Source organism: Salmo trutta, chromosome 37 (assembly GCF_901001165.1).
Source record: "Salmo trutta chromosome 37, fSalTru1.1, whole genome shotgun sequence".
Classification (NCBI taxonomy): Eukaryota; Metazoa; Chordata; class Actinopteri; order Salmoniformes; family Salmonidae; genus Salmo; species Salmo trutta.
In genome coordinates, this window is record NC_042993.1 from 24,501,904 (window position 1) to 24,514,512 (window position 12,609).

General features: G+C 42.7%; 1 protein-coding gene across 2 annotated transcripts in view; it reads right to left on the reverse strand.

Moving 5' to 3' along the window:
- The window catches only part of LOC115176978 (thrombospondin type-1 domain-containing protein 7A-like), a 103,235-nt gene that overhangs the window by 65,423 nt on the left and 25,203 nt on the right, over positions 1 to 12,609 (reverse strand). The window lies entirely within an intron of this gene.

The window sequence follows — 12,609 nt, forward strand, 5'->3', positions numbered from 1 at the left end:
GGGACCGAGAGACTGAGAAACAGCTTCTATCTCAAGGCCATCAGACTGTTAAACAGCCATCACTAACTCAGAGAGGCTGCTACCTACATTGATACCCAATCACTGGCCACTTTAATAAATGGATCACTAGTCACTTTATACAATGCAGTCTAAATAATGCCACTTTAATAATGTTTATGTATCTTACATTACTCATATCACATGTATATACTGTATTTATACCATCCATTGCACTTTGTCTATGCCGCTCGGCCATTGCTCATCCATATACTTACATGTACATATTCTCATTCACCTCTTTAGATTTGTGTGTATTAGGTAGTTGTTGGGGAATTGTTAGATTACTTGTTAGATATTACTGCACTGTCGGGAACTAGAAGCACAAGCATTTTGCTACGCTCACATTAACATCTGCTAACCATGTGTATGTGTCAAATAAAATGTCATTTGATTTGATTTGAATTGATTGTGTTAGATGACGGCCTCAGGCTGAGTGGTATCCGGCTGAGGGTGCCTTGTGTTTACCCATGTTGCACCCCTAAACCGATTCCCCCCCTGTGGAGGATGAAGAACGCTAGTCTGCCTGAAACAGGCTGAAACATTTCCTGCAATTATCAGACCCAAATGCCTCAGATGACAGCCTATTAGTGGACTCATCTCCTCGCTCAGCTGCTGATCTCGCAGGCAGGAACTGGCTTCAATCAGCATATCAGCATGTCGACAGAAGCCTCAAGGCACATCACCCGTGGTTGTTTTATTTCCCCCTATATCAACACAAGATCAATGCCCTGCTGTCAGACTGCACATGTATCATATATAGTTGTGATTCAGGGGATGTCTGGGCATCCGTTAGCTACCGATCAGATTGGGGTTAATTTAATAGCCTTATGAAATGGGGTGTCTGGGGTATTCGGCACAAAAGAGGCAGGGGGTAAATTATCTGGAGCATTCCCAAGGCTTATCCCTATATTCTGTTTGCCTAAGTAAATGAAACCCTAGCAAAATGATTTGCCGTGGTATATCAGACCGTATACCACAGGTATAACTAAACATCTATTTTTACTGCTCTAATTACGTTAGTAACCAGTTTATAAAAGCAATAAGGCATGTCTGGGGCTTTGTGGAAATGGCCAATGTACCATAGCTAAGGGCTGTATCCAGGCACTCCACGTTGCGTCGTGTTTAAGAACAACCCTTAGCCGTGATACACTGGCCATATACCACACCCTCTCGGGCCTTATTGCTTGAATATATAACTCAGGGGGAGATTTTTCTTTCTTTTGTGATCCTAGTTAACATTTTTGCATAATGTCCAAGGGCCTTAACAGATCTCCCATAGGCTCAAGTGCACATACTCCCAACTCTAAGCAGCAGATTAGGCTAGAGTAAGAAGTGTAATATCCCCACTGTTGGAGAGTCAGCCGGATCTCTCTGTCCCCATGTGTTCATTAATGAACAGACATGTTTTGGCTCCCACAGGGTCATCCTCACTAAGGATGGAGTCACACAGAGCTGTTCACTTGGTTGTGTTTGCTTGTTATTGATCCTTCTAAAACAGGAACTACTTACTGCCAAGGTCAGGGATTATTTTGAGCTGTCCTTGCTGTCTGACAGATACTAAAGTGGTGGTCCTATTGCTAAGAAATCCCTGTCGTTACTTCTGGTTTAGACGTCTCATAGAGCACTCAAAATGTCTGTCATTCTACAGAATGTCAGGACCAGGTTGGACAGGTGTTATTATGAGCAGATTAGTTTTGCTTTAGGAAAACCACTTAAAATAAAGTGCTCTCACATCTCAGATGGCCAAAGCTATAAAAATAACTGTAAAATGAAAGCGAGCCAAGGACCTTGTATCCCCAAACTACCATACCCAACTCCTAATAAAGTTCAGTTGCAGCACAGAGTGAAATGGAATACAAAAAGCCCTCTTAAATACAATTGCACGTAACCCTTGGCAGAGATGAACGTCAACATATTGAACATGCCAAGTTGAGCCCCTGTTAAACCCAGTAGAGCAATTAGTTAGCTAAAAGGCCTACAAACAATCTAGCCAAAAAGCTTGCAAACAATCAGATGAGCATTACACAAGGCCAAACTATGTATCCCTTCAGAGAGACCATGGAAAGACAAAGGATGAAGAAACAAACTCCACATAGTCCTAAGGGGTCGTACAGAAGTCTGCATTTGAAGAAAATGCATCATAAGTTCTTAAGTTACTAAAGTATGGTCAGACACTTCATTTCACTTCCAAATGAACATTGACCTTTTTTAAAAAATAAACAACACCAAATTGTAAATCATGGGTTATAATGAAAAAGAGAAAAATATGTCTGAGGAGAAGGAAGAGACCAGAGGCTACCACTTAATGTCTGCTGAAAAACTTTGAGCTGCTTAACATTCATGGATAATTACCAACCCTATGTTCAGTGTGATCTGTGCCCTTGGCCATGTTTCGCTAAGCTACAATCCATTGACTAAAGCTCTTCCTCTCACAATTGACCTGAATGTCATTAGCTGGAATACCACAATGTCGCTTCCATGGTTTAAAGGGCTTTGATGATTTTGATTCATTAAGCATAACATACAGCACCGTACGTAACTCTGAGGCAGACTTTTGATTTAACCCATACAATGTTAAATCGTTTCCTCCATTTAATTATATTTTTCACAAATAGGAAACATTGTGCAGACTCCGTGTCATTATTGATGCCATGGCATCTTCATGAACAAGTGTCATGGTTACCATCTGCAGTCATCTCATTGGATTCAGCTAATAAAATCCTTAATTTCAGTGATCAATAACAAACCGAAGGTGGAATACTGCACTGCAGCTTGTAGGAGACAGACTCATTTGTTACTCCTGCAGTGACATTTTTGGCAGTCTGCACAAACCACCCATTCATGTGTGTCTGTCAAAATCCAACTGTCAATGCATTCAACAGCAGACAAATTTCAAAAGGTCAAACGCAATGGTCCATGTTCCACTTAGAAATCTGTCAGGAAATATGTCCAAGCTGTCAGTAACTGTAAGAACGCAATCAATAAACCTCATCATTTCACATGGACCTCTTATATGTGTTGTGGGAGTTTATGTTGTTGCCCAAATGTTCTCTTGCCCCAGTTTGAGGCAGGATGTTGTGGGAGGGGCAGTCAGCGGCCTTTAAATAATGGGATAGGGATGGGAGTGTCCCTCCTGCTCTGCGGTAATATTCAACATGCCCATCATGCAGCTCTGACAGGCGTGCTTTATGAGAACACAGGAAAGGTGAACCAGATAACCAACAGTAAATCCTATCGCAATTAGTCACAAGCCACTGAGTCATATTTCAATGAAAGGGAGAGAGCTGTTTTCAGATAACACGCTTATGATATCTATTGTCATGTGGTCTGACACAGTAATTGGACCAAATCAACAATCTACCATTCATAAAATTGGCATGTTGACATTTGAAGTTCAGAGGTTGGACATTTTGATTGATTACTTCCACAAATTCTAGCGGATTCTGTCTCTTCATCTGGGAACAGACTGACGTGTTTTTCTTAAACAATAACTTGAGAAAGGATAAATGGCAGGAGGACATAATGAACACATTTCATAGCGGAATAGACTTCCATTATGCAAAGTAATAGAATGGAATGGATGTTGATGTATATTTTGGACTTCCATCAACACAAGCGCTTATTGAACTGGGATACAAATAATCACATGTGCTGCAAAGTAGCCTATATGCTGATCACTTTACGAGATTAAACGAGTTGTAAAAAAAAAGGGATGTACTAACGTCATCTTTATTTATACCAAAACACAAAATGTAAACCACTGAAATATGAAATATAATCCAGAAAATAATGAAATAGTGGGCATCGTCGCAGGTTTTAGTTAGATATCCTAATCCATGTAAAACATTTGAAAGCCACTGCAATACAGAAACAAAGCCCCTGAAATGATGCCAGCAAAACTGCATTTCAAGCAAAAAAATCCACCATATTGAAAAAAGAGTAAGGATAAGACATTCACAGGGAGAGAATGTGTCCCTTGGTGCTTGGCACTGCAGTTAAATATTCATATGATGCCAGTTAGGAGCACATTGTTGACTCCAATCTAAAGAGGCACTTCCATGGAAGACTTCCTCGGTCCCGTGTGGCTCAGTTGGTAGAGCATGGTGTTTGCAACGCCAGGGTTGTGGGTTCGATTCCCACGGGGGACCAGTACGGGGGAAAAAAAGAAATGTGTGAAATGTATGCATTCACTACTGTAAGTCACTCTGGATAAGAGCATCTGCTAAATTACTAAAATGTAAAAAATGGTGTGGATGAAGGGTGAGCGAGGGGTTTCATTGACTATAATCTGCCCTTAAAAAAAGCCAGCCATTAGTCTGCGAGGAAGAGTTTTACTGGCTGGCTTTACATGAAGTGAGCTGGGTTGTGAAAACAGTTGCATGATTTGCATGGAAGCCTGCACGGATAACATGAAAAAGGGCAGGGCATCTTGTTTACATATCTCATTTAGTAGGGAAAATCATACTGTCACTGTTATTGCTATGAAACCTGGGGCATATACAGGCATATACAGAATATCACCTGTCTAATGTTATGCTAATGCTTTATGTGACCAACTCTTCACTATTTGTGTCTGCTATTGTTGTGTTAGTCAATTTCGTATCTATTTTGGGGTTAAAAGTGCTCTTGGCATGAATGTGTGTGCCAGTACAGTGTGTTTGTGTTGTATGTGTGCACGTGTGTGCATGTGTGTGGATGTGTGGGTGCATGCACAAGCGGGCGTGTCTGCATGTGCAGTGTTCCCATGTGATTGCCTGCACGTGTGTGTGACTGTTGCTCCAGGGCCAGAGATTTGATAATGTACCTGCCACTTTATTGAGATAAATTCAACCAATCACATGGTGAGATCTCCCACCCTCTGGAGCGCCTCTGCCTAAGATTAGATTACTGCTGCCTACGATGCATCATTCTCTACATCTCAATTCAATAGTAAAGTAACACAACACTGGGAAACTTCATAGAATAAGGATTTGCAACTGGCACTGGGGAGGTGTCTGCCAAACTAAGACACATGTTCTAAAAGGCAGCCAAATGCAGCACGACTAAGAGCAACATGAAGGTGTAAAATGGTCATTTTATAGCTGACAGTCCACAGCAGGTCATGTATGAAAGTAGAAATAGAAAGTGAAAAAAATAATCTTTTTTTTGTGGACCGGAAACTATTACTAAGCGTGTGTGACGTATGCTTTGTCAGCTGCAACAAAGCGTATGTGTAGAGAACAATACAATTAGGAAGTCACCACTTAGAAATGACACTAATCCTATAATCTTATAATGCTCCCATTACAGAGCTCTGAAGACAAAATACTAGTAATTCTCAATAACATTTAGAGGTTACCCTCTATGATCCCAGCAAAGGTTGGTAGTTCATATTAACTAAGTTACATTTGTTGATCATATGACAGGTAACTTCAAAGAGGACAAACCATCTGTCAAGGTGGTGGGAACGTTTACAGTACTATACTTCAGTCTAAACACTGCTCTTCAAAGGCCTGCCCTTTTCACCCCAGGCACTAATCATAGATTAGACCAAGCTTAGAGTTGCTAACATCGATCCTGATCAGAGAGAGATGTTGACATGTTAGTGTAAACGAGATGTTTGTTTCGATCAGGACACGAGAAAAGACAAGGACAGGAATAGGCTGAGCAATAGGCTGAGCGGTCCTCAATTCACGACAATGTCGTATGCTCCACAAAATCATCATGTGACCTGTTACGATTGAGAAGGATCTAAGATTGATGTTAGTAGATGAAACATGTTTCTAATCAATTAATGGCTATATAATACAACAGAAATGGCGAGAAATTGTCGTGTTGGGCTGATAATTAAACTCCACAGCTGGGATGCTTGTACTTCTAATTAGTGCAGGATGGGAAAATAACACTTCTAGGACACTAGTGGCTAAACTTGGAACACAAGGTGTGGACTCTCTTTCCTAGGCCTATGGGGATCCCTCTTGGATTGTGATCCAGCAGCACTATTCATTTGGACTGAGTAGGAGTGTGGGAGGTGTTGGTAGAGAGTGGATACCCCAGCCAAGCCTAGCACAGTACACACACACACACAGACACACACACACACACACACACACGTTGGGCCAAAACAGACAGACTGCACTCACACTTAGGTCGACACACAGCTTTCTGTCAACTCTTTTCATGTTTTCTTTCATTTCATATCAGCTGCGAGATGTACGATGTAAACAGCAATAAAAATACACCTTCGGGGTGAAAGACATTAACTTTCTTTTGTATCATGTCTCCTAATCAAAACAAATTACCATTGATTCCACTTAAATGCAATACTACTCTTAAAGCCCTCATTAGAATGTGTCTGTGTGAATACCAAATCTGAATGTCAGATTATGTAGCACTGAACATACTGTATTTACATGGCATGTAAGCCCTGACATCAAGAATAGAAACGTGTCATGTTATAATTCATCATCATTCACTTGAACCAGCTAAAGCCAGAGGACCTCGATCTTATCATTCACAATACAGAGACAACATGCCAGACGGCAGATGCAAAGGCCTTTGAGTGCAGGAAGTGTGTGCCAAAGAGAGTAGTTTACCCTCACACCTGTTTTTTCTCCAGGCAAACTAATTCTACCTTTTAATTTCTTGATTCTAACAGCAAGGGTCAGGTAGACGTAGCTAGTGGTTCCTTGGGTGATCCAGTTCTATTGCTTTTTGGGGGAACGGTTTCAGAGCGCATGACGGTGAGGTTGAGGGAACGGTTTCAGAGCGCATGATGGTGAAGTTGGGGGAACGGTTTCAGAGCGCATGACGGTGAGGTTGGGGGAACGGTTTCAGAGAGCATGACGGTGAGGTTGAGGGAACGGTTTCAGAGCGCATGACGGTGAAGTTGGGGGAACGGTTTCAGAGCGCATGACGGTGAGGTTGGGGAACGGTTTCAGAGCGCATGACGGTGAGGTTGTTGGAACGGTTTCAGAGCACATGACGGTGAGGTTGGGGGAACGGTTTCAGAGCGCATGACGGTGAGGTTGGGGGAACGGTTTCAGAGCGCATGATGGTGAGGTTAAGGGAACGGTTTCAGAGCGCATGGCGGTGAAGTTGGGGGAACGGTTTCAGAGAGCATGACGGTGAGGTTGAGGGAACGGTTTCAGAGCGCATGACGGTGAAGTTGGGGGAACGGTTTCAGAGCGCATGACGGTGAGGTGGGGGAACGGTTTCGGAGCGCATGACGGTGAGGTTGGGGGAACGGTGTCAGAGCGCATGACGGTGAGGTTGGGGGAACGGTGTCAGAGCGCATGACGGTGAGGTTGAGGGAACGGTTTCAGAGCGCATGACGGTGAGGTTGAGGGAACGGTTTCAGAGAGCATGACGGTGAGGTTGGGGGAACGGTTTCAGAGCGCATGACGGTGAGGTTGAGGGAACGGTTTCAGAGCGCATGACGGTGAGGTTGGGGGAACGGTTTCAGAGAGCATGACGGTGAGGTTGAGGGAACGGTTTCAGAGCGCATGACGGTGAAGTTGGGGGAACGGTTTCAGAGCGCATGACGTGAGGTGGGGGAACGGTTTCAGAGCGCATGACGGTGAGGTTGAGGGAACGGTTTCAGAGAGCAAGACGGTGAGGTTGGGGGAATGGTTTCAGAGCGCATGACGGTGAGGTTGGGGGAACGGTTTCAGAGCGCATGACGGTGAGGTTGGGGGAACGGTTTCAGAGCGCATGACGGTGAGGTTGGGGGAACGGTTTCAGAGCGCATGACGGTGAGGTTGAGGGAACGGTTTCAGAGCGCATGACGGTGAGGTTGGGGGAACAGTTTCAGAGCGCATGACGGTGAGGTTGGGGGAACGGTTTCAGAGCGCATGACGGTGAGGTTGAGGGAACGGTTTCAGAGCGCATGACGGTGAGGTTGAGGGAACGGTTTCAGAGTGCATGACGGTGAGGTTGGGGGAACAGTTTCAGAGCGCATGACGGTGAGGTTGGGGGAACGGTTTCAGAGCGCATGACGGTGAGGTTGGGGGAACGGTTTCTGAGCGCATGATGGTGAGGTTGAGGGAACGGTTTCAGAGCGCATGACGGTGAGGTTGGGGGAACGGTTTCAGAGCGCATGACGGTGAGGTTGGGGGAACGGTTTCAGAGCGCATGACGGTGAGGTTGGGGGAACGGTTTCAGAGCGCATGACGGTGAGGTTGAGGGAACCGTTTCAGAGAGCATGACGGTGAGGTTGAGGTAACGGTTTCAGAGCGCATGACGGTGAGGTTGAGGGAGGTTTCGCTGCAGTCTCTCAGCAAAATGTTGAGACGTTTACTGAGATCTCAGTTCTCAAATTGACAGCGACACTGACTGCAAGTCCACTGTGAGGTCTTGTTAGGATGTTGGGAAATAATGTTGTATTATGTTTACAAGAGAAGCATATAGTGAAAGGGCAAAGCAGTGATGATATGTTTATCGTCCTCTGATTTCTTTGTCAATATTTCTGGATGCTTGTATTAAATGTTCTGTTCATTCTGTACGTATTGATCTGGCTGGGCATTTGACTCAAAATGTTTCAATGTGTTGCTTGCCTGGATTGGTCAATCACTTGTTGAGTCCAATTCTTTCCAAATGAACACTTATCCTCCAATCCCGAAAACGCTGTGATTGAAATGGTTAGTGAGTTTTCACCAAGCATCTGTACCACTGATTCATTACAGTAGATAGAGCTTGATAGCCATTCTCACCCATCCAGACATTGTTCCGATGCTGAGAATAGCATTAATGATTGACAACTCCCGTTCCCAGAGGATCCGAGGTTCTCTCTCCCTCTAATTTGAGCCATTTCATTGACACGTAGAGAAGAGAGCATGTCAACATCAGAGAGACTCATAAATTCTCACAAGCATTCACTCAGCTTCAAATATCACATCCTGGATCACGAGAAAGCACTTGTGTGCTTGTGGAAGAGCTCAACCACTTGAACAGGCTTAAAACAAAGACAGATAACTGTTCAACAGTCTTATATTTATTAAAAAACTGCAACTCCAGAACAAGTTAGAACCATAAAAACATTGGCAACTAAAACCGTGGCTCACCTAACTTAAAAGACATCCCCTGACCAACATTTGGGCACAGCTAAAATGGCAGGTGAACTTATTACCAGGGTCAAATCAATTTGCTGTAGATGTTCAGATGGTGGATAAGTTAACTTGGAACTGTTGAAGGTTTGTAAGTGAATGACTAAATACATACACAAAACACAACATGCTCTTAAATATATAACTTGATTTTAATAAATACTTTGAAAAACTATGATAAAAGCAGAATATCTTCTTCACAGTGCTCATGTGCCTGTGTTGCATGAGCATACTGTGCATGTACTTGTTGCTTTAGGTAATATTTTCTACATGAAGTGAAATTTCCTGCATAGATGCGGAGGAAAGGACAAATACAGCGAGCGGAGGATGAGGTAATCATCTCAATGTCAACTCTGTAACTAAGAACAAATCCTTTGAATTATGATTCAGGGACTCTGCTGCATGCTATGCCAGTGAACATGAATGCTGTTCAGGCTATGACATCTTTGAGGATAAAATAGAGAGAAAATAAGTATTGGGTGTACTGCATTGACATTATAGCATACTCTCCAAAGAACTGCTGGAAAATATCAAATGATTTAAAAGAGATTAAGGTGTTTTTCACGACAGTGATATTGATCCAGCAGCACATTGCCTAATGATCCTGCCATGAGTGGAAGATGAAAGAGAACATCATTCTCTACAAGAAACATCAACTTCCTCAGAAAGAACTGTACTCTTGTCACGACTTCTGCCGAAGTTAGTCCCTCTCCTTGTTCGGGCGGCGTTTGGAGGTCGACGTCACCGGTTTTCTAGCCGCCACCGATCCACTTTTCATTTTCCATTTGTTTTGTCTTCATTGTACACACCTGGCTTCCATTCCCATAATTGTATGTTCCTTATTTAACCCTCTGGTTCCCCCATGGTTTTGTGCGTGTTTCTTCATTGTAAGTTGGACTGTGTTTGTGAGCTTGGTTATTTTCCTTCTTGGAATATTTGTTGTTTTGAGTAAAGTTACGTGTATTACTCATCTCTGTGTCCTGCACCTGACTCCGGCTTACCTGCTACACCTACAGTGAGGGAAAAAAGTATTTGATCCTCTGCTGATTTTGCCTCAAAACCTTAATGACTTGGAGAAGATCTGCAAAGAGGAGTGGGACAAAATCCCTCCTGAGATGTGTGCAAACCTGGTGGCCAACTACAAGAAACATCTGACCTCTGTGATTGCCAACAAGGGTTTTGCCACCAAGTACTAAGTCATGTTTTGCAGAGGGGTCAAATACTTATTTCCCTCATTAAAATGCAAATCAATTTATAACATTTTTGACATGCGTTCTTTTGTTGTTTTTTGTTGTTATTCTGTCTCTCACTGTTCAAATAAACCTACCATTAAAATTATAGACTGATAATTTCTTTGTCAGTGGGCAAACGTACAAAATCAGCGGGGATCAAATACTTTTTTCCCTCACTGTGGACGCCTTACAGCTCTGTTCTCACGAAACCAATGTATTCATCACATGAAGTTTCTGCTTCATCTCTTCGTTTAATAACACACCAGGGTTAAGCTCACTAAATGCAATTTTATAGCCTTTTCCATCCTCATGTCACTATTACAGGAACACGAGCCCAGTTGGTATCCGCGCTACACCGGAGTGACGGGTGGCGTTGCACCTAATGAAATCATGAGGCAGAAAAGAGCAGGGAGAAAAGTGTTAACCTGGAGCCACAGAAATAGCCCCCGTGTCACAGAAATAGCCCCCGTGTCAACTGGAGGAGAGAGAACTGTGATCCCAATCTCAAGCATTTCCATCCACAGTGCTAATGCTCCAATCCCCCTCATCCCCCCCCCCCTCCATGTTCCCCTGACAGCTCCTCCCTCTGTTAATTGGCCAGAAGGGAAGATTATGGAACCTCTGGGACACGGTTGCTAGGATATTAATGGTGGTCACGGAACAGACACAGATCTCGTCATTTCTCGCTTCTCTTTGGTGTAAAGGTCTCAAATTAGATGTTCTCAAAGGTTTTGGTTTTCAAACATTGCACACCAATGGCTGATTTTGTCCATATGGTTATTTACCAGTATAGCCGTACTGTATGTCCCATATTAAATAAAATACAATGTATTGGTCGGGTACACATATTTATCAGATATTATTGCTTATGTTCCTAGCTCCACAGTGCAGTAATACCTAACAATACAAAACAATACACGCTACTACAAAAAATACAAATAAAGGAATTAAAAAATATATAAATATACAGTGAGCTCCAAAAGTATTGGGGCAGTGACAGTGTTTTTGTGTTTTGGCTCTGTACTCCAGCACTTTGGATTTGAAATTATACAATGACTATGAGGTTAAAGTGCAGACTGTCAGCTTTAATTTGAGGGTATTTTGATCCATATCGGCTGAGCCGTTTAGAAATTACTGCACTTTTTGTACGTACTGTAGTCCCCCAATTTTAGGGGACCAAAAGTATGGGGACAAATTCACTTATACTGTACGTGTATTAAAGTAGTGAAACGTATAGTATTTGGTGCCGTATTCCTAGCACACAATGATTACAGAAAGCTTGTGACTCTGCAAACTTGTTGGATGCATTTGCTGTTTGTTTTGGTTGTGTTTCAGATTATTTTGTGCCAAATATAAATTAATGGTAAATAATGTATTGTGTCGTTTTGGAGTCACTTTTATTGTAAATAAGAATAGAATGTTTCAACATACATCAATGTGGATGCTACCATGATTACGGATAGTCCTGAATGAATCGTGAATAATGATGAGTGAGAAAGTTACAGACGCACAAATATCATATCCATCAAGACATGGTAACCTCTCACCATTACAATAGCAGGGAGGTTTGCATTTTGGGGGGGGGGGGGGGGGGGGGGGGGTATGATATTTGTGCGTCTGTAACTTTCTCACATCATTATTCATGATTCATTCAATTCATTCAGCATTATCCAAAATCATGGTAGTATCTACATTAATGTAGAAGTGTTTACTATAAAAGTGTCTCCAAAATGACACAATACATTATTTACCATTCATTTTTATTGGGCTCAAAATAATCTGTAATCATACTCCATCCATGTCTCAATTGTCTCGAGGCTTAAAAATCCTTCTTTAACCTGACTCCTCCCCTTCATCTACACTGATTGAAGATGTTTTAACAAATGACATCAATAACCCATAGCTTCCACCTGGATTCACCTGGTCAGTCCATGTCATGGAAAAAGCAGGTACTCTTAATGTTTTGTACACTCAGTGTACATACGAAGTGTGTTAAAACAGTATTTAAATATTATTCAAGCGACCAGTGTTCAATGACTATGTACATAGGGCAGCAGTCTCTAAGGCACAGGGTTGAGTATTGAGTGGTAGCTGGTTAGTAACAGTGACTAAAGTTCAGAGCAGGGTACTGGTCAAAGGCTGGCTAGTGGTGACTATTTAACAGTCTGATGGCCTGGAGATAGAAGCTGTTTTTCAGTCTCTCCGTACCAGCTTAGATGCACCTGTACTGTCTT